The sequence below is a fragment of the Hemitrygon akajei genome, chromosome 5 (genome assembly GCF_048418815.1).
Source record: "Hemitrygon akajei chromosome 5, sHemAka1.3, whole genome shotgun sequence".
Taxonomy (NCBI): domain Eukaryota; kingdom Metazoa; phylum Chordata; class Chondrichthyes; order Myliobatiformes; family Dasyatidae; genus Hemitrygon; species Hemitrygon akajei.
In genome coordinates, this window is record NC_133128.1 from 179317698 (window position 1) to 179340722 (window position 23025).

Genomic DNA, 23025 nt, shown 5'->3' on the forward strand with positions numbered 1-23025 from the left:
TGGATGCGTGCTTGGCCTACTGCTCAACTATCTCTACACTCCTGACTGGATGGCGAGGCACAGTGCAAACATCATCTATATATTTAACCGTGACACCATTGTTGTTGGCAGATTCTCAGATGATGAAAAGGAGGCATAAAGAAGTGAGATAGATCAGATGATAGAGTGGTGTCTCAACAAGATCTTCACACTCAGCATCATCCAAACCGTGAGATTGATTGTGGACTTCAGGAAGGGGAAGTCAGGAGGACACACTGCAGTCCTTGTTGAGGGCTCATTAGTGGAAAAAGTGAAATGCTTCAAATTCCTGGGCATCAGCATCTCAGAGGATCTATTCTGGGTTAACACATTGATGCAATCATGATGAAGGCACCCTCTCAGCTACACTTCAATTAGAGTTTGAGGAGACTTGGAATTTCACCAAAGACATGCAGATTTCCGTGGTGGGGAGCGTTCGGGTTCATTGCATCATAGCCGGGCAAAGGAGCCTCCAATGCACAAGATCACAAGAGGCTGCAGAGGATTTGTAGACTCACTCAGCCCCATCATGGACACAACCATCCCTGCCATCAAGAACATCTTCAACAAGTGGTGCCTTAAGAAGACCACATTCATCATTAAAAACATCACCATCCGGGAAACGCCTTCGTTGGGTTACTACCATCAAAGAGGAAGTACAGGAGCCTGAAGACCCATACATCATGATTCAAGAATGGCTTCTTGCCCTCTGCCACCAGAGTTATGCACAGTCCATGAACCCATGAACTTCACCTCATTATTCATATTTTGCGCGATCACATGCTTATATACCACACCTCTTGTAATGAATGCGAACATTGCATTTGCCTTCCTTACCGTGGCTCAATATGAAAATTAACCTCTAGGTTAACTAGCACAAGGACTCGCAAGACCTTTTGCACCTTTGATTTTTGAATATATTCCCCATTTGGAAAATAGTCCACTCTTTTATTCCTTCTGCCAAACTGCATGCCCATACACTTCCCTACACTATATTCCATCTGCTAGTTTTGCCCATTCTCCCAATCTGGCTAAATCCTTCTACAGACACAAACTGCCCCTCCAGCTATCTTCATATCATCCACAATCTAATCTAAATCACTAACATCATGAAAAGAAGCAGTCCCAACACTAACTTCCTGTGAAACACCACCAGTTACCGGTAGTCAACCAGAAAAGAACCTCTTTATTCCCTATCTTTGCCACCTGCCAGTCAGTCCCAACACTAACTTCCTGTGAAACACCACCAGTTACCGGTAGTCAACCAGAAAATAACCTCTTTATTCCCTATCTTATATTTTTTATTCCCTATTCCCTATCTTTATTCCCTATCTTCCATAAGTTGTATCTGGATACTCTTTTGGCTTCCCGTAATTTATTTTGTTGTGAGACCAGAGCACCAGAACAAAGCTGGCTCTCCACATCGTATAAGGCACTCCACTAACTGGTTATCTAGATGTCAATGCCAATCTCTATAGTTTCTTACAAAAGGAGAAATCAAAGATCAGAAACTGGATGGACAGGTAATGTTACAGAGGCAGGGAGCCTGCAGAAACACTTGGACAGGTCAGGAGAGTGGACAAAGAAGTGGCAGATGGACGAAGAATAAATATGTAGACTGTTTTCTAAATTGTGAGGTGAAAAGGAACTTGGCAGTCCTAGTTCAGAATTTACTTAAAATTAACTTTAACTAACTAAGGTGAGACAGTAGTAATGAAGGCAAAAGCAATTCAGCATGGATTTCGAGAGGACAAGAACATAAATACAAGGATGTACCACACTTGGAATGTAGTGAACAATTTTAGGTCCCATATCTAAGGAAAGATCTGTTGGCACTGAAGAGAGTCAGGAGGTTTGCAAGAGTAATTGCTGGAATAATGTATGTGGAACATTTGATGTCTTTAGGCCTGTACTCAAAAGAGTTCAGAAGGATGAAGAAGGTTCTCAGTGAAACCTGGGTGTCATTTTCTTGGATTTTCAGAAGGTGTTTGATAAGGTGCCACACATGAGCTGCCTAACAAGATAATGATGTTACAGGAAAGACACTGGCATGGATAGTAGAATAGCTGACAGGCAGGAGGCAGCAAGTGGGAATAAAAGGGGCCTTTTCTGGTTGGCTGGTTAGTGGTGTTCCTCAGGGGTCAGAATTGGGACCGCTATTTTTCACATTGTTTGTCAATGATTTAGATAATGGAATTGATGGCTTTGTGGCAAAGTTTTCAGATGATACGAAGATAAGTGGAGGGGTATTTAGTGCCGAGGAAGCAATGAGATTGCAACAGGACTTGGGCAAATTGGAAGAATGGACAAAAATGTGGCAGATGGAATACAGTGTTGGGAAATGTATGATAATTGGTAAAAGAAGCAATAATGTGACTATTATCTAAATGGGGAGAAGGTTCAAATATCAGAGGTGTAGAGGGACTTAGGAGTCCTCCTGCAAGACTCCCAGAAGGTCGATTTACAGCTTGAGTCTGTGGTAAAGAAGGCAAATGAATGTTGGCATATATTTCAAGGGGAATAGAATATAAAAGCAAGGAGATAATGCTGAGTCTTTATAAAAAAAAAAACTAGACAGTCTGCACTTAGAATATTATTGACAGTTTTGGGCCCCATATCTAGAAGAATGTTGGGAGATCTCATTGAAACCTACCGAATGTTGAAAGGACTAGATAGGGTGGATGTGGAGAGGATGTTTCCTATGGTGGGAGCATCCAGAACTCAAGGGCACAGCCTCAAAATTGAGGGGTGACCCTTTAGAACAGAGGTAAAGAGGATTGTTTTTATCCAGAGAGTAGTAAATCTGTGGAATGTTCTGCCACAGACTGTGGTGGAGGCCAAGTCTGCGGGTGCATTTAAGGTGGAAGTTGATCATTTCCTGATCAGTCAGGGCATCAAAGGATATGGCGAGCAGGTAGGTAAATAGGGTTGAGTAGGTCATGAAGGCCATGATGGAATAGAGGAGTAGACTCAATGGGCTGAATGGCCTAAATCTACTCCTATGTCTTATGGTCTTATGGAAACATACCAAATATTGAAAGACCTGGATAGAGTGGACATAGAGAGGATCTTTTCATTAGTAGCAGAGACTAGGATTCAAGACCATAGCCTCAGAATAAAGGGATACACCATTAAAACTGAGATGAGGAGGAATATGTTCAGCCAGATGATGGAGAATCCATAGAATTTGTTGCCACGGTGGACTGTGGAGGCCAAGTCCCTGGGTGTACTCAGGCAGAGATTGATAGGTTTTTGATTGGAAAGGGCGTTAATGTTTCTGAGAGAAGCCAGTTGACTGGGGTTGAAAAAACTCAGCTGTGGTTGCATGGTAGTGCAGGCTTTATTCTGCTCAAACATCTTGTGATCCAGTGGTCTGATGGTTAATTGCAATTATGAGCAATATCCAGATTGCTAAGTGTCTAATATTTCTACTCAGCTTTTATTGACCCATTGTTCTCTGGCTAGGAAATTGGATAGTACATTGTAAAAGCTAACATGACATTAAAAAAATATTTTAAAAGCATTTTAAAAATATACATTCAACTACCTCAACTTTAGATTCACAGGATCAGATAAGATGGGATCTTAAGGACGTAGTAAATGCTATATTACAATTAAGATTGTGTTCTTGAACATATCAATGTCAGTAGTTGCCATGACTTGGCAAAAGCCAGAATGTTCATGAGATATTTGCATCATATTGGTTTATGTTCCGAGGTTCACATCACATGGCAAAGCAGTTTTGACCTGTTTTATTATTCTAATGGGACCTGCTATACCACAGGATATCTGTATGCACAGGAAAAACGCAATCTCTTTAACAGAAAATGAAAAGAAAAGCAGAATGGCAGATGTTGGAAATCTTTACATAAATCAGACTGAAACAATCAGCTGATCAGGTGGCATCTGTGAAAAATGATTCAGGTCCAGGACCCTTCATCAGAACTGCTAAAGGGAGAAAACAGATTGGCAGAGAAGGTGCGGGAGGAAGTAAAGAAATATCTCTGCTATGGTGAGACTGGAGGGCTTTGTATGACAGTTATGGGGATAGATAAGATCAGCTTAAGCTTCTATGACCAATCATGTGTCGATCATAAGGCTCTGTGAAATGCCTAGCCAGAAAATAACATGAGAAACAGATAAAGAAAGACAAAAAAAACTGAGTCAAAATGATGGCAGATGTAAAGTTCTGGTATAAATAGTAAAAAAAAAAGTGGGCAACACACACAAAACACTTGGGTTTCGGCCTGAAACACCAACTGTACTCTTTTCCTAATGCTGCCTACTCTGCTGAGTTCCTCCAGCATTTTGTGCGTATTGCTCAGATTTCCAGCATCGGCAGATTTTCTCCTGTTTGAGAAAAAAATGGGTTATGTGAAGCTGGTGAATTGAGTTCTGAATCCTACAGGCTGCAACATGTCATTGGTCAATCTCCTCAAGGTCAATGTACCAGGGGTGATTGATAAATTTGTGGCCTAAGGTAGAAGGAGATGAGTTATACAGCTCTCGTTACATGCACGTGCAGTTCAACTCTTTGAGTGATTATGCAGAAAGTTTGAAGTTAATAACTTCTGTGGTATTTCTGTTTCAGATAATTGAAAATTGCAAGTAAGCACCTTCTGACAAAATGGACCTTAGGCCATGAACTTATCAATCACCCCTTGTATGTGGGCAATTCTCAAATCACAAAGTTATTTTGAATAAATGCAATAACTTCCCACTTCTAAGTGTATCAGCTAAATTAAAAAATGTATAGTTACTTGATAATATTTTAAAATAGTGTACTCAGTAAAATTATTTCTACTTGTAAACAGAGGAATCTGAACTTACCAATCAAATATGCTGGTTTATGTTCATATTTCAAGGCTTTGTTCCTAGATTTATGAACCCTACATTGCACTAATTTTTATTTTTATATATTTAATGTATGTTGGTTTAAATAAAAATGGTAAACTTGCCTTTGAAAGATCGTTTTGAATGTTATTTGTTTCTTTTGTCTGCTGGAACCTGTCATTTAAACATAGTCCACAGATGAGTGCAGGACGGGGATGAAAACAAATCGTTCTCTGTAAACTTTTTGACACACTTTTCAGTAGGTTGCTCACCTCCAAACCATACTCCGTCCATGAGATCTCCACACCCAAGGCTCATGTGCACTTCTGATACTTGTGTCACATTAGCAGGTCAGCTAAATAAAACAAACGCCCACCCACAATCTATAATGAGTGTTAAATGTTTCCCCTTTCTCTTTTTAATAGTATGTTCCACTAGAAATGAACCTTCAAAATGTATCATACATACTGCTGACACATTAGAAAGATCGAATTGAATGACACCATTAGGACTGGAACTGCAGCAGTAAAAAACGATATCCTCTTTTCCCGGGCCCAGCCCACCATTGACCACTACCACCAGCCACCGTCCCACTCTTATGTGAATTGAATAATTCAGCACCTCACTAAAACACATCACTTTATTTAGCTAATTCTTCATCAAAAGTTTGATTCTAAATTTCAGTTTACAATTTGCTAAAACTTCTCATTTGAATTTCAAACACAATGCTGTAGCCTTTTGGTTGTAATAATTTTCTACAGATGCTTCGCACTAGATCTATTCAATGCTTTTTTGCATTCAAGATTCAAGCTGATTCAAAATAGTTTAATGTCATTGCCAATGCACAAGTGTAAAGGAGAACAAAATACAAAGGTGAATTTCCTTTTCTGTAGGAGTTGTGAGGTGGAATATCACTCAACAGTGGAGTATTTGATTCCAGGGAAACAGGTCGTTGGTGTCCACTTTGCCTTGCTGTGTGCACAGTTTATATCAGCTGATCACGGAGGGCTGCCTGACTACATGGAGGGTTACAGCACAAATTACTGCTGGGGAGGTGTGTGGGACTTGCAGGTGCTTGAGAACATAAACTGCAGGGGGAATAGGAGTTGAGACAATAAGCAATACCAAACATAAATAATAAATGCCTAATAATAATTGTGCATGAGTCAGTCAGAGGATACCTTTAACTTATTAGTACAAAATATCATTCAAAATGTAATACTGAAGATTTCAGAGTGAATCATATTGAAAAATGTAAAAGATTAAAATAAATCTAATTTTCTATGATCCATTTTTCATTCAAGAAGTGGTTGTCCCTTCTTATTTGTACTGAAACCTTTTCAAAACCAAAATGCCACTTATGGTCTGCTTTCTATAAATTTGCAATCAAAGTGAGAAAAATCATTAGCAAAGGCAATGCATTCTTCGCAATTTTTTCCGGTCCTAAAGATTTTCAGAATGGAGTCTAACCTGCATTCGAGCTGAAGTGAGCAGACCTTACACATTTACGGTTTGTTTCCATAGAAATACATCGATCAGAAAGTAATTTCAGTTAATATTCTTTTCCCAGATAGTGCCCTGCTTGTGTACACTAACTGTGCACCTTCCCCACACAATTGTTTTCATCTTTTGTTCAGCTCAGTAGGTTTCCTAACTGGTGGATTTTATTGAGTAAATTCAAACTGTCACTTCATATGCCTGAAGGATGACTCAGATACAACACATAATAATAAAATAAAGTAGGATAAAATAATCTTGTCAAGGCAGTAAAGCCCATTGCTTGAAGTTATAGCATTCAATCAATACACTAATTCCACAATTTATACTTTTCTGGATTGGATGGGAAGGAAACCCTGATATGGTATTTCTTGGCTCACTGACCAACTTTGACCTTCTATATATGTGAACCCAGGATTTGTGTCCGTGTCTCTGGTTAGAAAAAAAAATCACCTATGAAAATGCAAGAGTAAGTCATTGACATTTGAGGGCAAATCTCAAATCTTGCATCATTAAATCCCAAAAGCAGGTAGGCTACAAAGTTTGATGTAAATACTTTGTCCGTTTCTGACCACATTAGATTCTCCTCTTGCTGTGAAATAAATTACATTAACAAAAACTGCAAAGGTCTAAGCAATCCATTATGTGTAAAAGTCTGAGATGTACTGCACTCGTAAAATTCTGCTTCCCTTCAGTCACTATACATTATTTTTCACCACCTCAATGCAATACATGTTCTATGATTTAATTTAGGCCCTGAATGCTGCTTGTTCTGTACATAGTTACATAGAAAGGGAAGTTCTTCCCAACTGAACTGCACATTTTTTGCAAGTTGGAACGCTCCATTTTCTGTCTGGATACCGAATAAAATGGCTCAGCTAACACTTTCTAAGACCAAATTCAGTCTCATAAGTATTTTAATTTGAGTGCCTTAATGCTGTGGTCAATCATGTGTTACAACGTGCTGCTGTTGGGAATAATTGATTGGTACTCTAAGAGATGTCACCCATATGAGAGAAAGGAGAAGTTAACTGAGCGTGTCTGATAGGTGTTTGAGAATGCAAAAACTGAAAGAAAAATCACTAATGAGTTAAAGTTTAACAAAACAACTGAGCATTGAGACTTTTTTAGGGTTTCATCATGGGAGATGTTTGAGCTGTGTGAAACAGAAAGAGAGCAAATGCAAAATGGTAAAAAACCTGTATTAATAATAAAAGAAAATGGAACAATTTATTACATAAATTGAAATATGTTGTGGAAATGCACTGTTTGCTTCCACACATCATTTTATTTATTTGCCTTCAGTACAGTGCAAGTCAATGGGGAAAAAGAATATAGTATACTGGATGAACCTAGCAGTGAACAGGCAATAGATTAAAGGGCACCTTTCATAAAGCAGTGATGGAATAGCTGCTTAGAAACACATATAACAATGATTATAATACAATGGACAGCAATAAATAATGTAAATTAACTGGAATATACAAAATATAAAATTCATACACACGATTAAATACCTAGCAGTTGTACAATTAATAAGTTCAAGCTACAGAGTGCTAAGTGTTTTTACAGTAGCTTATAAGAATCATTGCCAATTAGTAGATTTTAAAAGAGAAAGTGAAGGGAAAAATGTGAGCAAGAGAACAGAATGTGCGACAGTCTGTGGAAGACAAATTAGAACTGAGCAAATCTCCCTGAATCAGTAACAGAATTAGGGAAAGAACTAAAGGCAAAAAAAGGGGAAAGTTTGGTTCTACTAGATTTAAGAGACTGCTTGGCAAGAATGAGAATGACAAAGAAAATAGAGCTGCACAGACCATTTTGTACTTTTACTGCTAAACTGACTTAAATGAAGGTCAGTCTTGTCCAACACCCATGCAGATTGGATTGATTCATATACAGGAGTTTCTTACTCGACTCTGCTTCCACGATGTTGAACAACCTGCCGGAACATCAATCAAATGAGGACAACACTTCAGGACATGAGGCATAAAAGGACAATAAAAGAGCATGATTCAATAAATTGAGGTTTTTCACATCAGTTCTATCGCTATCTTGCATGATATAACTAATATGAGACAAACTGCAATTAATGTAAAGCAAAAAATACTAGGTGCCTTAGTTAATTGGTAAAGAGCACATTTGTAATGTTAAAAACAAATTAGAGTTCAAGATTTTGCACAGAACATAGAATTATCATGAATTAGTTTCCAAGGAGAGAATAATTAGTGTTGGAAACTTATTTGAAAGACTATGTCACTGCAGTACTGGACAGGTTCAAATTGTGTTTTCCCCCATATGCTCATTTCCATCTGCAATTCACCCTCAAACAATAACATGAAGAAAAAGCACCCTTCAAGTATGGAAATCTAATTACCACCTAAGCAGCACACAGCCTGCTATAGGAATTCAGTGGGTCGAGCAGCATCGGAGGGAGAGACACATAGACTTGATGCAGGGTTTTGACCCGAAATGTCAAGCATTCTTCCCTCTCTCTACAGATGTTGTTTGACCCATTGAGATACTCCAGCAGTTGTGGGTGCTCCAGATTCCAGCATCTGCTATTTCTTGTTTCTCTAATTAACACTTTACTTTTAATAATAGACTAAAGTTATGCTGCTACTCAACACACTCGGCCTTCACAGAAATCAGTGATTGGATTTAAATGTAGTTATCAGTGACAAACAATTGGGAGTCTGACATAGCACAATCTTGACCGTTGAATTCATAAAATTTATCCCATTCCAGATCAAATCACAACTTGGGGTAAAGGTGGATGTTTAAAACATAAGCCAATACAGCTATGATCAGCATCTTGCCTACAGTTTATTTCTTGCAGCACCAGATAGCTAAAGTAAGTGGGTGTTTTTCAAGTAATAAAATCGTGTTTTATTTGAATTTCTGTAAAGAAGAACTCGCATCTTGCACCTGCAATGTTGCATGCACTACCAACTGTTGGAACATTTCACTGATTATTTAATCATGGCTGGATGTTGCTGTACAGTTAGAAATATCATAGTATTGATGAAGTTTTCTAATTTACCCAACAACTATCAATGGATTGACTTGCAGGAGGCTTTATGACCACTACTCTAGAATTCTTTTGGAATTTCAGGAGCACTATTTAGCAACCAAATAATTAAACAAGTTAAGAGATACCTTGCTCAGCTATTTAAGTTTGGAAGATTTCAGAGCTGATTTTTTTGAAGTGGTAATTTATCTGACACTTACCAAGGAGTGCAGTAAAGAGTTTGAAAAGAGTTCATTGACTATCGTTTTAGAAGTAAAAAAATCACTTTGCCAATTGTTACCAGTAATATCTCTTTCAGATATTGGTTTGCAGACCTCAGGAAAGGACATGAATAAGGTCAGCTGTACTTCTTTCCTCAGTCAACTCACCACGCTTGCTCACCGAGGACAAATCGGCAAACGATAAGGTTATAGAACTCAGAAGCGAGCAATGAGACAGAAATGCATATCAGCCAGTAAACTAAAGTGACTGAAGTAAAGGGACTCAAAGGTGAAAAGATTTTAGAGCAAGGATTTCAACAGAGCTCCTGGAATATTCGAGATTCTGAAGAAATGATTGGGCTTGTCTAGTTAAACTAGCATTTACTTTTTCAGGAAGTATATAATTCTAGGTGTACCATTTGGCCAAATGTAATATTACTTCATTCGTAACTTTTGGACCAAAATGAAGCTCAAATTTGGAAAGTTTACCCAAACATAAGACTAATACTGTACTGAATGTCACTGTAATTTTTGCTTATTTAACTCCTGAGAATCCCATGCTAATAGAGCACCTGTTTTTTTTTGTATTTTATTTGATTTGTGATACCTATTAAGCTCAAAATTCAAAGTAAAATTTATTAACAGAGTACATACATTCCATCACATACAACCTTGAGATTCTTTTTTGGGGCTGTATGTGGTAACCCCTCACTGCTACGGGCAGAAGGTCCCATTTGCTTCAAACAGGCAACGATTATACCAGTGCCTAAGAAGAATAATATGAGCTGCCTTAATGACTATCACCCGGTAGCAATCACATCTACAGTGATGAAATGCTTTGAGAGGTTGGTTATGACTAGACTGAACTCCTGCCTCAGCAAGGACCTGGACCCACTGCAATTTGCCTATCGCCACAATAGGTCAACAGCAGATGCAATCTCCATGGCTCTCCACACAGCTTTAGACCACCTGGACAACGTAAAACACCTACGTCAGGATGCTGTTCATTGACTAAAGCTCAGCATTTAACACCATCATTCCCACAGTTCTGATTGAGAAGTAGCAGAACCTGGGCCTCTGTACCTCCCTCTGCAATTGGATCCTTGACTTCCTAAGAAGAGCACAGTCTGTGCAGATTGGTGATAACATCTCCTCCTTGCTGACAATCAACACTGGAACACCTCATGGGTATGTGCTTAGACCACTGATCTACTCTCTAAGTAGACTGTGTGGCTAGGGATAGCTCAAATATCATCTATAACTTTGCAGACGATACAACCATTGTTGGTAGAATCTCTGGTGGTGACGAGAAGGCGTACAGAAGTGAGATATGCCAACTAGTGGAGTGGTGCCACAGCAACAACCTGGCACTCAATGTCAGTAAGACATTGGCATTCATAGCAAGAGGATTCGAGTACAGGAGCAAGGGAGGTTCTACTGCAGTTGTACAAGGCCTTGGTGAGACCACAGCTGGAGTATTGTGTGCAGTTTTGGTCCCCTAATCTGAGGAAAGACATCCTTGCCATAGAAGGAGTACAAAGAAGGTTCACCAGATTGATTCCTGGGATGGCAGGACTTTCACATGAAGAAAGACTGGATCGACTAGGCTTATACTCACTGGAATTTAGAAGATTGAGGGGGGATCTTATTGAAACATATAAAATTCTAAAGGGATTGGACAGGCTAGATGCAGAAAGATTGTTTCCGATGTTGGGGGAGTCCAGAACGAGGGGTCACAGTTTAAGGATAAAGGGGAAGCCTTTTAGGACCGAGATGAGGAAAAACTTCTTCACACAGAGAGTGGTGAATCTGTGGAATTCTCTGCCACAGGAAACAGTTGAGGCCAGTTCATTGGCTATATTTAAGAGGGAGTTAGATATGGCTCTTGTGGCTAAAGGGATCAGGGGGTATGGAGAGAAAGCAGGTACAGGGCTCTGAGTTGGATGATCAGCCATGATCATACTGAATGGCGGTGCAGGCTTGAAGGGCCAAATGGCCTACTCCTGCACCTCTTTTCTATGCTTCTATGTTGCTATGAAAGAGCTAATTGTGGACTTCAGGAAGGGTAAGACAAAGGAACACATACCAATCCTCATAGAGGAGGGAGTGAGCAGTTTCAAGTTCTTGGGTGTCAAGATCTCTGAGGATCTAACCTGGTCCCAACGTATCGATGTAGTTATAAAGAAGGTAAGGCAACAGCTATACTTTATTAGGAGTTTGAAGAGATTTGGCATGTCAACAAATACACTCAAAAACTTCTATAGTTGTACCATGGAGAGCATTCTGACAGGCTGCATCACTGTCTGGTATGAAGGGGCTACTGCACAGGACCGAAAGAAGCTGCAGAAGGTTGTAAATCTATTCAGCTCCATCTTGGGCACCAGCTTACAAAGTACGCAGAATATTTTCAGGGAACAGTGTCTCAGAAATGCTGTGGCCATTATTAAGGACTTCCCACACCCAGGGCATATCCTTTTCTCACTTTTACCATCAGGTAGGAGGTACAGAAGCCTGAAGGCACACACTCAGTGATTCAAGAACAGCGTCTTCCCCTCTGCCATCCAATTCCTAAATGGACATTGAAGCTTTGGACACTACCTCGCTTTTTCTTAGTATACAGTATTTCTGTTTTTGCACTTTTTTAAATCTATTCAATATACGTAATTGATTTACTTGTTTATTTATTATTATAATGTTTTATTTTATTTATTATTCTTTTCTCTCTGCTAGATTATGTATCGCATTGAATGGCTACTGCATGTTAACAAATTTCACATCACTTGCCCGTGATAATAAACCTGATTCTGATTCTGAGTCTGAAATAAAATTCCAAAAAAAAAGTTTTTAAAAAAACTGGTTCTTCATTAGCATGAAATTTTCAGGAATTAAAAAAATTGCAGTGACATTAAATATAGTATCAAAGGTTAATTTATTATTATACAACTCTGAAATTCTTCTTCTCCAGATAGCCATGAAACTAAGAAGAAAAGAAAAGCAGTATGATGATTAACTATCAAATCCCTCCTCACTGCACAAAAAACAAACAAAAACAGAACTGGCACATCAAACGCCAAATCCCTACTCCTGCACAAAAAAAAAATGAGAAAGATCAGATGAAAAACACAGAACATAAAAAACTATAAGACTGAAAAAAGTTTTTAGTCCAAGTCTATATCCAAAAAGCAGAAAACCTGACATGTTTGGGCAAACTTTTTAAATTTGAGTTTCATTTTGATTTAAACATTATGAATGGAGTAAAATCACATTTGGCCAATTGGTACAACTGGAAATGTATTCCTCCTCCAGAACACCACTGGTCAGAGACCTCCAGACAGAATACACTCCGTCTCAAGCCAATTCTGAATCCACACAGCCAAGTTTCCCTGGATCCTGTGCCTCCTGACTTTCTCAATGAGTCTACCACAGAAAGCTTGTTGTGTGCCTCTCTAAAATCCATAGACAACCATCCACTTCTCTAACTTCATCAAATTGTTTTGTCACTTCCTTGAAGAATTCAATCAGGCTCAAGAGGCATGACCTTTCCCTCACAAAGCCGTTCTAAAACCTAAACCCATCCACTGGCAAAATGCATCTCCTTTGCAATTGTACAAACTGAATTTAGTACATCAGTACCCACCGCTCACAATGTTGTATCACCTGTCCTGGTCTCATGGCATGAATATCAATTTCTCCTTCTTGTTAAAAAAGTATTTCCCTCCTGCTGCCCATTTATTCTATTTCCCACTTTCACCTCTTACCTCTTCTCACCCCTGCCTATCACCTTCCCCTGGGTCCCCCTCCTCCGTCCATTTCTCCTATGGTGCATTCCCTCTCCCATCAGATTCTTTCTTCTGCAGTCCTTTACCTTTCCTACCCACCTGGCTTCACCAATCATCTTCTAGCTATCCTCCATCCCCTCCCCCCACCTCTTTTATTCTGGCATCTTCCCCTTTCCTTTCTAGTACCGAAGATGGGTTTAGGCCCAAAAGGTCAACTGTTTATTCATTTCCATAGATACTGCCTGACCTGCTGAGTTCTTCCAGCATTTTGCGTGTGTTGCTTTGGATTTCCAGCAACTGTAGAATTCCTTGTGTTTACCACCTGTTCAGGCCTTCAGCCAGTCAGCTGTAAAGTTTTTATTATATACATTCAACAATTTATATAAGTAAGCTAATAGTATGAACCTAGTGTTCTATCTGGTTTAATTGTCCTCCTGATTGCCATGAATGATCCAATCAAGTCCCAGTATTTAGCTGTCATTCTTTAAGAGTCCTTTACTCGGAAGAATAAATGATCACCAAAAAAGATGGGATTAAGGATTCTCTGTAAATAATTCTGAAGATCCTGCATGTTCCATGGAAGAAAGATCGAGTGAAAATGGTACAGATAAGAACAGTATAATCCTCCATCCCTATTGCCAATCTTCACAAATGTCTGTCAACACTTTTATTAAAGGAATCAAAGCAATGATGCTACTTTGGCTTGAAGGGTGGACAGGGATGATCTCACTGGTAATCCTTTGGAGCTGGCAGAGAGCACACTGGCTCACTCCATTACTCCAGGAAGAATGAGGGAGGAAGTGCAGTGTAAGGTGGTGAACCATTTGTTTCTAGTTTGTGCAGCGCAACTGGTGAAAACATACATGAGGAGCACAACTGGTGAAAACATACATGAGGAGCACAGCTGAAAAGAAGATCCATGCCCAGTTCAGACTTATCAGTGCTGGCTAATTCCTTGAAGTCAATGCTGGAAAAATGCCTTCTGATTTAAAATGCACATTTTGCATCTTCATGTCCATATTCAAAAGGAAAGATAGAGAACCATCCCAGTTTCCCAGTGTTAACTGCCCCGACGCTTCAACTGCTCTAGATACATGTATGAAATCTGCAAAGTTCCCATCCTTTTCTTCTTCTTTTGGGCCAATAATTATGAATAATTTAATCAAAGACTGTCCTTTTGCTGAGGCCAGCCTGAAATAAGTTCAAAGTTCAAAGTAAATTTATTATCAAAGTACATATTTGTCACCATATACAATACTGAGATTCAGTTTCGTGCAGGCATACTCAATAAATCCATAGAACAATAACTATAATAAATTAATAAAAGGCTGCACCAACATGGGCGTTCATTCAGGGTGCAAAAGATAATAAACTGTGCAAATACAAAAAGAAAGAACTAATAAAAGTAATAAATAAATAAGCAACTAATACTGAGAACATGAGATGAAGAGTCCCTAAATATAATTCCATAGGTTGTGGGAATGATCGGGCAAGTGAGGTTGAGTGAAGTTATCCCCTTTGGTTCAGAACCTGTTGATGAGGGGTAATAACTGTTTCTGAACCTGTTAGACTGAGTCCTGAGGCTCCTGTACCTTCTCCCTGATGGCAGCAGAGAGAAGAGAGAATGACCTGGGTGCTGGAGGTCCCTGATGATGGACGCTGCTTTCCTGCGACATTTTTCATGTAGATGTGCTCAGTGGTTGGGAAGGCTTTGCCCCTGATGGGCTGGGACGTATCCACTACTTTGTGTAGGATTTTCCATTCATGGGCATTGGTGTTTCCATACCAGGCTGTGATGCAGTCAGTCAATATACTCTCCACTACACATCTATAGAAGTTTGTCAAAGTTTTAGATGTCATGCCAAATCTTCAAAAATTCCTAAGAATGTAGAAGCACTGCCGTGCTTTCTTTGTAATTGCACTTACATGCTGGCCCCAGCACGGGTCCTCCGAAATAATAACATGGAGGAATTTGAAGTTGCTGACCATCTCCGCCTCTGATCCCCTGATGAGGACTGGCTCACGGGCCTCTGGTTTCCTTCTTCTGAAGTCAATAATCAGTTCCTTGGTCTTGCTGACATTGAGTGAGAGGTTGTTGTTGTGGCACCATTCAGCCAGATTTTCAATCTCCTTCCTATATGCTGATTTATCACCACCTTTGATTCGGCCTACAATGGTGGCATCATCAGCAAACTCGAGCAGGGCATTGGAGCTGTGCTTATCCACACGGTCTTAAGTGTAAAGCCAGCAGAGCAGGGGGCAAAGCACACAACCTTGTGGTGGACCTGTGCTGATAGAGATTATGTTTCACAAACCAGCTTTCAGGTAACTTGTTTTGCTTGTGTATTTGTCCAGGGCCCGAATCATTGTTGCTACACAGCAGAGATTTCCTTGGTTGCTATTTATAACACACGCACAGGGTCTCAATGGCTGAGAATGGGACGTCAGCAGAAAGATACAGCAGCATAAACTCTGCTGGAGGAATTCAGCAGGTTAAGTTGCATCTGCGGAGTGGAAGGATTTTTTTGAAGTTTTTGGTCGAAGCCCTGCATTTAGAATTAAGAACAGAGAGGAGGATTAACCAAAATGGAGTTGGGAAGGGGAAGTGGTGAGACGGGGACCAGAAGTGACTGGTGGGGTGAAGGATGATAGGCAGATCAAGCCAGGTAGTTAGTGGATTGTGAGGGGTTGAGTTGGAAGATGGATGGAGGCAAAGACAAAATAAGGACTGGGCCAGGGGCCAGTAGCAGGGAGAGGTGGGTGAAGGTGGAGACTACTGTTGGATGGTGATCAGCAAAAACAAAGATTGCCAGTGGTGGAATCTGATAAATCTGGAAGGTGAGAATGGGAACCATGAGAGGAGAGATGACGAGCAACATGGAACAAGAACCAGATGGGGGTGGAGGTGGAGAGCCAGTGAGTGAAATGAGTGGGTAGTAGCTGGATAGAACTGGGAGAGGGTGGGGACAAGAATGGGTGATGTGCAGGAAAGAGTGCAAAATAGGGGGACCAGGGGAGGAATGGAAGGAGAGAAAAAAAGGGCAAAGGAGGGGATGGGAGCCAGAGGTGAGGATCTCCTGAAACTGTAAAGTTCAGCGTACAAATCTTTGACTCGTAGACTATCTCCAACAAATTGCATGTTGCTGTAGATTCCAGCATCCGTAGTCTCCTGTGGCCCCAGACTACAGAAGCAGTTCCTTTAAATGGCTTGCACACCTCGTCACCTAAGTAAAGTTAAGGATTTTACTGGAATAAGCTCTGCGCTTTCTAGTCCCTGGAGGAGGAACAAAGGCATTCATTTCTGGAGTGAACTGTAAAGGTCAGGCTGAGGAGACTGTGAGCAAAGATTGCTGTGGTTTGTTAGTTGTCGGTTCAGACTGAAGTAGACTGGGTGAGTCTTCCAGGGAGAAATCAGGTGAATGCAGACCTTCCAGCAACAAGACAGGCACTGAGTGAGTAAATAAAAATTAATACACTAGTAAATGTCGCCAAAAGGTGTAAATGATATTTGGCTTAACCATGTTACAATAATCATCCCAATCACAATTGGTCAGTAGATCACATGTACAGAAAATCCAAATCAAAATTCTGAAAGTGCAGGAAGTACTAGCACACCAAGTAACCAATCACTAAACCAGATCCACTCATCCAGGTTGTATTTTACAATGTCACAGTTCAAAGGGCATTTATTATCAAAGTAAGTATACTATATACAACCTTGATATTCGAGATAACTATAAAACAAAGAAACCCAATAGAACGCTTCAAAAAAGAAAACTGTCAAACACCCAACTTTCAGAGAGAAAAAGAAACAAATCATGCAAACAGTAAAAGTAAAATTGAGAAATTAAAAATTCGCAGGAGTCCACAGCCATGAAGCCTGTAACAGCCGATCCAGGAGTTTGTCACAGGCCATAGCCTCAGTTCTGTGCAGAGGCGAGTAAACCTCGTGAGCAGTGAGCTGGACACTGAACCATCCCAAGCCTCTGGTCCCAACACCCTGACCTTTCCAATATGGCCCTGCGGTTAAATCGGCCAAACTGACGGTCATTCCTCACTCTCAGTACTGGGTCCTGCCACTTTGATATGCTCTTGGGTACAGGACCTGCTGCCTCAATTTGGCCCATACCCAACCATTCCAAGAGCAAATCGGAGGAAATCTGCAGATGCTGGAAATTCAAACAACACACACAAAGTGCTGGTGGAACACAGCAGGCCAGGCAGCATCTATAAGGAGAAGCACTGTCGACGTTTCGGGCCAAGACCCTTCGTCAGGACTGGTCAACCATTCCAATTTGTCCTGGCACTTACATCAGTCAAACATCAGTTTGTTCCTCACTCTTGGCCATGGTCCTCGCCACCTCAACCCTGTCTCGCGTCCATTCTGCTGCTTTGATTCATCTCCAAGTCTGCTGCAGCAATGGCTAAACAATGGTTTGTTCCCTGCTCTCAGGCTCTGCTACCTCGATTTGGTCCATACATGCCACGCCACAACTGCCCCACACCTTTCAGACTTCAGTTCACACCACAGAAATGCCAGGCCATACAGGCAGTTCAAAAGCTCAACTCCGAAAGGCAAGTTACAGGCTATTGATTGCAGCGATCGTTTTCGGAAAAAAAGTTGCAATTAATAAAGTAGCTAGTACAAGTTTGCTAGCGACAAGTCATCACTATGCCTTATCTATAGTGAATTTATAATGATCAATCTGCTTGAGTATCACAAAAATGTAAACTGGTTGCTTTACATTCAAAAGATGTCAAAATAAAAAAGACTTCAAATTTCACATTTGATGAAGTGATTTAACTTCATGAATACTAAGTATTTCCACAACAGATTTGGGATATTTTTATATTACAAGGCACATGAAGTACTTACTGTTAACAGCTGTTCCTGTTAAACTAAATATCACCCACTATCTAAAATGTTGGTCTTTAACATTTTTTTCAATTTTAATTCTAGAAAAATTGTTAAACTGTATTCAACTCTGAGAATATTCTTTTATATAGCATAACATGAAGCCATAGTTTGCAGGTGCTGGATGGTTTTTACAAGCAGATTCTACAAATTGGAATTTATGGTTGTAAAACTAAAAATGCTGGGCAGATGAATCTGCTGATCAGTGGTCAGGGTTACGCGTCCAGTAAGAACACTGCAACTGAAGAAGGCGACGGGAAACCAGTTCAGTATTTCTCCCTTGCATAATCATGAACTCAAGTCAACTACGGTCTCAGCACAAAGATGTGAATGGAGCCTTCGCCAAAGAAGCCTCATCCGGTAGAGGATCTCATGCGCCACAGGTGGACCTCGACCGTTCTCCAGCGACTGTCGGCAGATTGAAAGCAAGGAAGATCAGACTAGCTACCTGGAATGTAAGAACCCTTAACCAACCTGGTAAACTAGACAACATCAAACAGGAAATGGAAAGATTAAAAATCAACATCTTGGGAATGCACGAGATGAGATGGAAAGGAGCTGGTGAAACAAGCTCAGAGGGATATACCATCATTTACTCAGGAGGAGAAATACATGAAAAAGGTGTTGGAATTATGTTAGATGAAGAACATGCAAAATCAATAAAAGGTTATTGGACAATATCAGATCGAATGTTACTTGTGAAACTACATGCAAAACCTTTTGACATTAACATCAGTCAAGTTTATGCCCCAACAGCAGACAGCAGTGAAGAAAACATTGAACAATTTTATGACGAACTAGAAGCAGCATTAAGACAATGTACAAGCTCAGAAAATACCATTATTCAAGGTGACTTCAACGCAAAAGTAGGCAAGACCAGGGATGAGGACAACATTGGGCATTATGGCATAGGTGAGAGAAATGAGAGAGGTGAACAACTATATGGGTCACAGAGAAAGATTATATAATTGGTAATACTGTCTTCAAGCAACACCCGAGAAAACTATGGACATGCAAGAGCCCAGGGGAAAACACCAGAAACCAAACTGATTACGTGCTTATAATGGGAAGGTATAGAAATGCTCTGAAATCATGCCAAACATATCTGGGTACAGACTGCTTCAGTGATGTACCTGAGATTCAGAAAGCTTAAAAGACCAAGAGCAGAGCCAAAGCTGAATTTGGGACTTTTGAGAAAAAACAATGACATCAAAAATGAATTCCAACTAACAGTGAAGAACAAATTCGAGGCTCTACAAAACATCACTATTGTAGAGCAGCAATGGGAAAACTTCAGGGACAGCATAACACAAGCAGCACAAGAGGTGATTCCCAAACAACAGAAAAAGGCTAAAAATAAATGGATGACGGAAGAAATTCTGAATCACATGGAGCAAAGAAGAAAATGTAAGGAAAACGAAGAAGCCTACGTATCCTTGCATGCACAGATAACAACCAAGTGAAAGGAAGCAAAAGAAAAGTGGCTTAAGGACAAATGTGAGTGAATAGAACAATTGCAAAAGAGCAACAACAGCAAACGCGTGCACGACGAGGTCAAAGAGGTCACAAATCAGAAGGAAAACGGGGCAACAACAGGATGTATAAAAGCAAAAGACGGATCTGCAATTACGGAAAAAGGAAAAATAATGCAAAGATGGTCAGAATACATCAAAGACCTATACGACGATAAAGACCGAGAGGACAACTTTGATATTGGCAACAACAACGAGGGCCCAGCAATACTGAAAGAAGAAGTGGAACATGCTCTGAAGAAAATGCGAAAGGGGAAATCATCAGGACCGGATAACATTCCGGTTGAACTGTATGAAGCGCTAGGAGATTTTGGTGTAGAGAAATTAACAATCAATTGAATAGAATATACAACAGTGGCAAAGTACTAGAAGATCTTTTAAAGGCAGTATTCATTGCACTGCCAAAGAAACCAGGTGCAACAGAGTGTGGACAACACAGAACAATTAGTTTAATAAGCCACCTCACAAAAATTCTACTTAGAATCATCATGCTCAGAATACGAAACAGAATTAAACCAGAGATCGGTGAAGAACAGGGCAGCTTTGTCAGAGGCAAGGGAACATCAAACCCAACTTACGTTCTCAGGAATATTATCGAAAGGCCAATAGAAATACAACAAGACCTATACTTCTGTTTTATTGACTACACAAAAGCATTTGACACAGTGAAACACCAAGTCATCATGAAAGTGCTTAAAGATATTAATATCGACGGAAAAGATCAGGAATCTCTACTGGCAACAAAGTGCAGCCATACGGATAGACAAGAAGATTGGTGAAATGCAGCCAATAAACCGAGGAGTCAGACAGGGTTGTGCTTTATCACCAGACCTGTTCTCCCTGTACAGTGAAAACATCATGAGAACCATACAAGATGTACCTGGAATAAGTATAGGAGAGTACGATATCAACATGATACAGTACTGATAGCAAACAGTGAAGTAAATTTACAGAAACTAGTATCTACCATCAACACAGGAGCGAAAGACTTGGCCTAAACTTAAACAAAAAGAAAACTGAAGTAATGGTAGTATCGAAGAAACCTGATATCCCAAACTGTGGAATCGTATTGAGAAATGAAATCCTGAAACAAGTTTTCAACTTCAAGTACCTTGGATCATGGGTAACATCATGCGAAACTGACGTAAAAGCAAGAATAGCAATGGCAAGAACAGCATTTACAGAAATGAGAAACATCCTAATGAACAAGAAAATAGCAATTGACATCCGCCTTAGAACTCTCAGCTGCTACATTCTTCCTATATTGATGTGTGGCTGCGAGACATGGACCATCACAAATGCAATGGAAAAAAGAATCAATGCAGCAGAGATGTGGTTCCTCAGAAGAATGCTATGCATATCATATACGGACAGGAGAACCAACAAAGAAGTTCGACAGAGAACAAAAACAAAACGTACATTACTTAAAAAAATCAGAAAACAGCAATCAAAATTCTTTGGACACCATTCGAAGAGAGACATTAGAACATTGAGTTACAACTGGAAAGCTGGAAGGAAAAAGAAGCAGAGGCAGACAGAGAATGAGAATGATAGATGGATTAACATCGTGGTTAGAAACAGGGGAGGCAACAACTACAATTCGGAGGGTCAGGGACCATGATGGATGGAGAGACATGATTGACTATGCTAAACAGCAAGGCACCTGAACTATAGCATAACAGGCAATCTGTTTCTTCAGAAGAACTAAAAACCTTTTAAAACAAATAGATTCTTTTAGTTTGCAGTAGTTTAGTTTTTTAACTAAGTGGAAGATAATTTAATCTTCTATCTATTGGAAACCAAAATGTTGTTTTCCAAAATAACATCCAAAGGTTATCTAAAATATAAACACAAAAGATTCTGCAGATGCTGGAAATCCAGAGCAACACACACAAAATGCTGGAAGAACTCAGCAGGTCAGTCAGTGTCGATGAAAATGAATAAACAGTTGCTATCTCAGGTCAAGACCCTTCATTAAGACTTTAAAGGAAAGGAGGAGAATCCTGGGTAAGAAGATAGGGAGGAGGGAAGGAATATAAGCTAGAAGGTGATAGGTGAAGTCAGATGAGTGGGTGAGGCAGATGAATTAAGAAGCTGGGAGATGATAGGTGGAAAAGGTCAAGGGCTGGAGAATTAAGAATCTGATAGGAGAGGGGAGTGGACCATGGGAGAAAGGGAAGGAGGTGGGCACCGGAGGAGGTGATAGGCACGTGAGGAGAAGAGGTAAGAGGGGAGCCAGAGTGAGGAATTGAAGAAGAGGGAAGGGGAAGGGAGAAAAATTATCTAAATTTAATGTCAAATATGGTCTATGATCCAAGTTAGAACTGATTTACATAGTTATTAATGACAGTAAGATCTGTGCACTAGATTTTGTTACTTTAATCATGGTTTCATGTTTTTGTCATACTTTCCCTGCCAGCATAAAGTGTGCATAGAAATATCTTTGTCTGATAGAACTTTCTTATTACGCCAAGCCATCTGCTTAACTTGAAACCTTCAACTGCTTACACATCATCTTCTGACTTTCCTTTCATTTGGAGCCACAACCAAAATGCATAATAGCTTACGTCAAAGGAACATTATTAATGACTGAATTTGATCATAAATCTTAGAGTTCAAGCAGAATTCCATCTTAAATTCATTAATAGTAATATAGTTTATTCACACAGCTAACTTACGTCAAGATTACCTTCTATTGGCATATATATATACTAGCAATACATTAGAGAGCATATTGGTCTCCAGTTTCCAATTATCACATGATCCCCTTTAAAATATTAGATTCTGGATTGGTCAATAAACACCAACCCAGATAGCCAGCTAATAGTTATTCAATATATTGCAGGTGTCCAAAGAAATGCAGCTTACTGTACCACCTAAGAACCACTATGGATCCTATGTCAAATCCATCCCACAAACTTAATGTTTGACACAAAGTCAAATGGCTGCCAGCTGTTTCTATCATTACATGTCAAATGTTGTAACCTTTTCCTGCCAGGCAGTTCTGAAGCATTGTGAATCCCAACCAGAGCAATAGAAAGTACTGCAAATTGATGTGTACTAAAATGTCTGATATGACATATTTGTTTCATTTTCTGAAGTTATCTAACCATTTCTTTTATCTCTTCTTCATCTCCATTTGAGAATTATTGGGCTTCTGCATGGTGTTTTCTTTGATTTGGTTAATTGTTAGATGTAGAACACCTACTCATTAATAGCT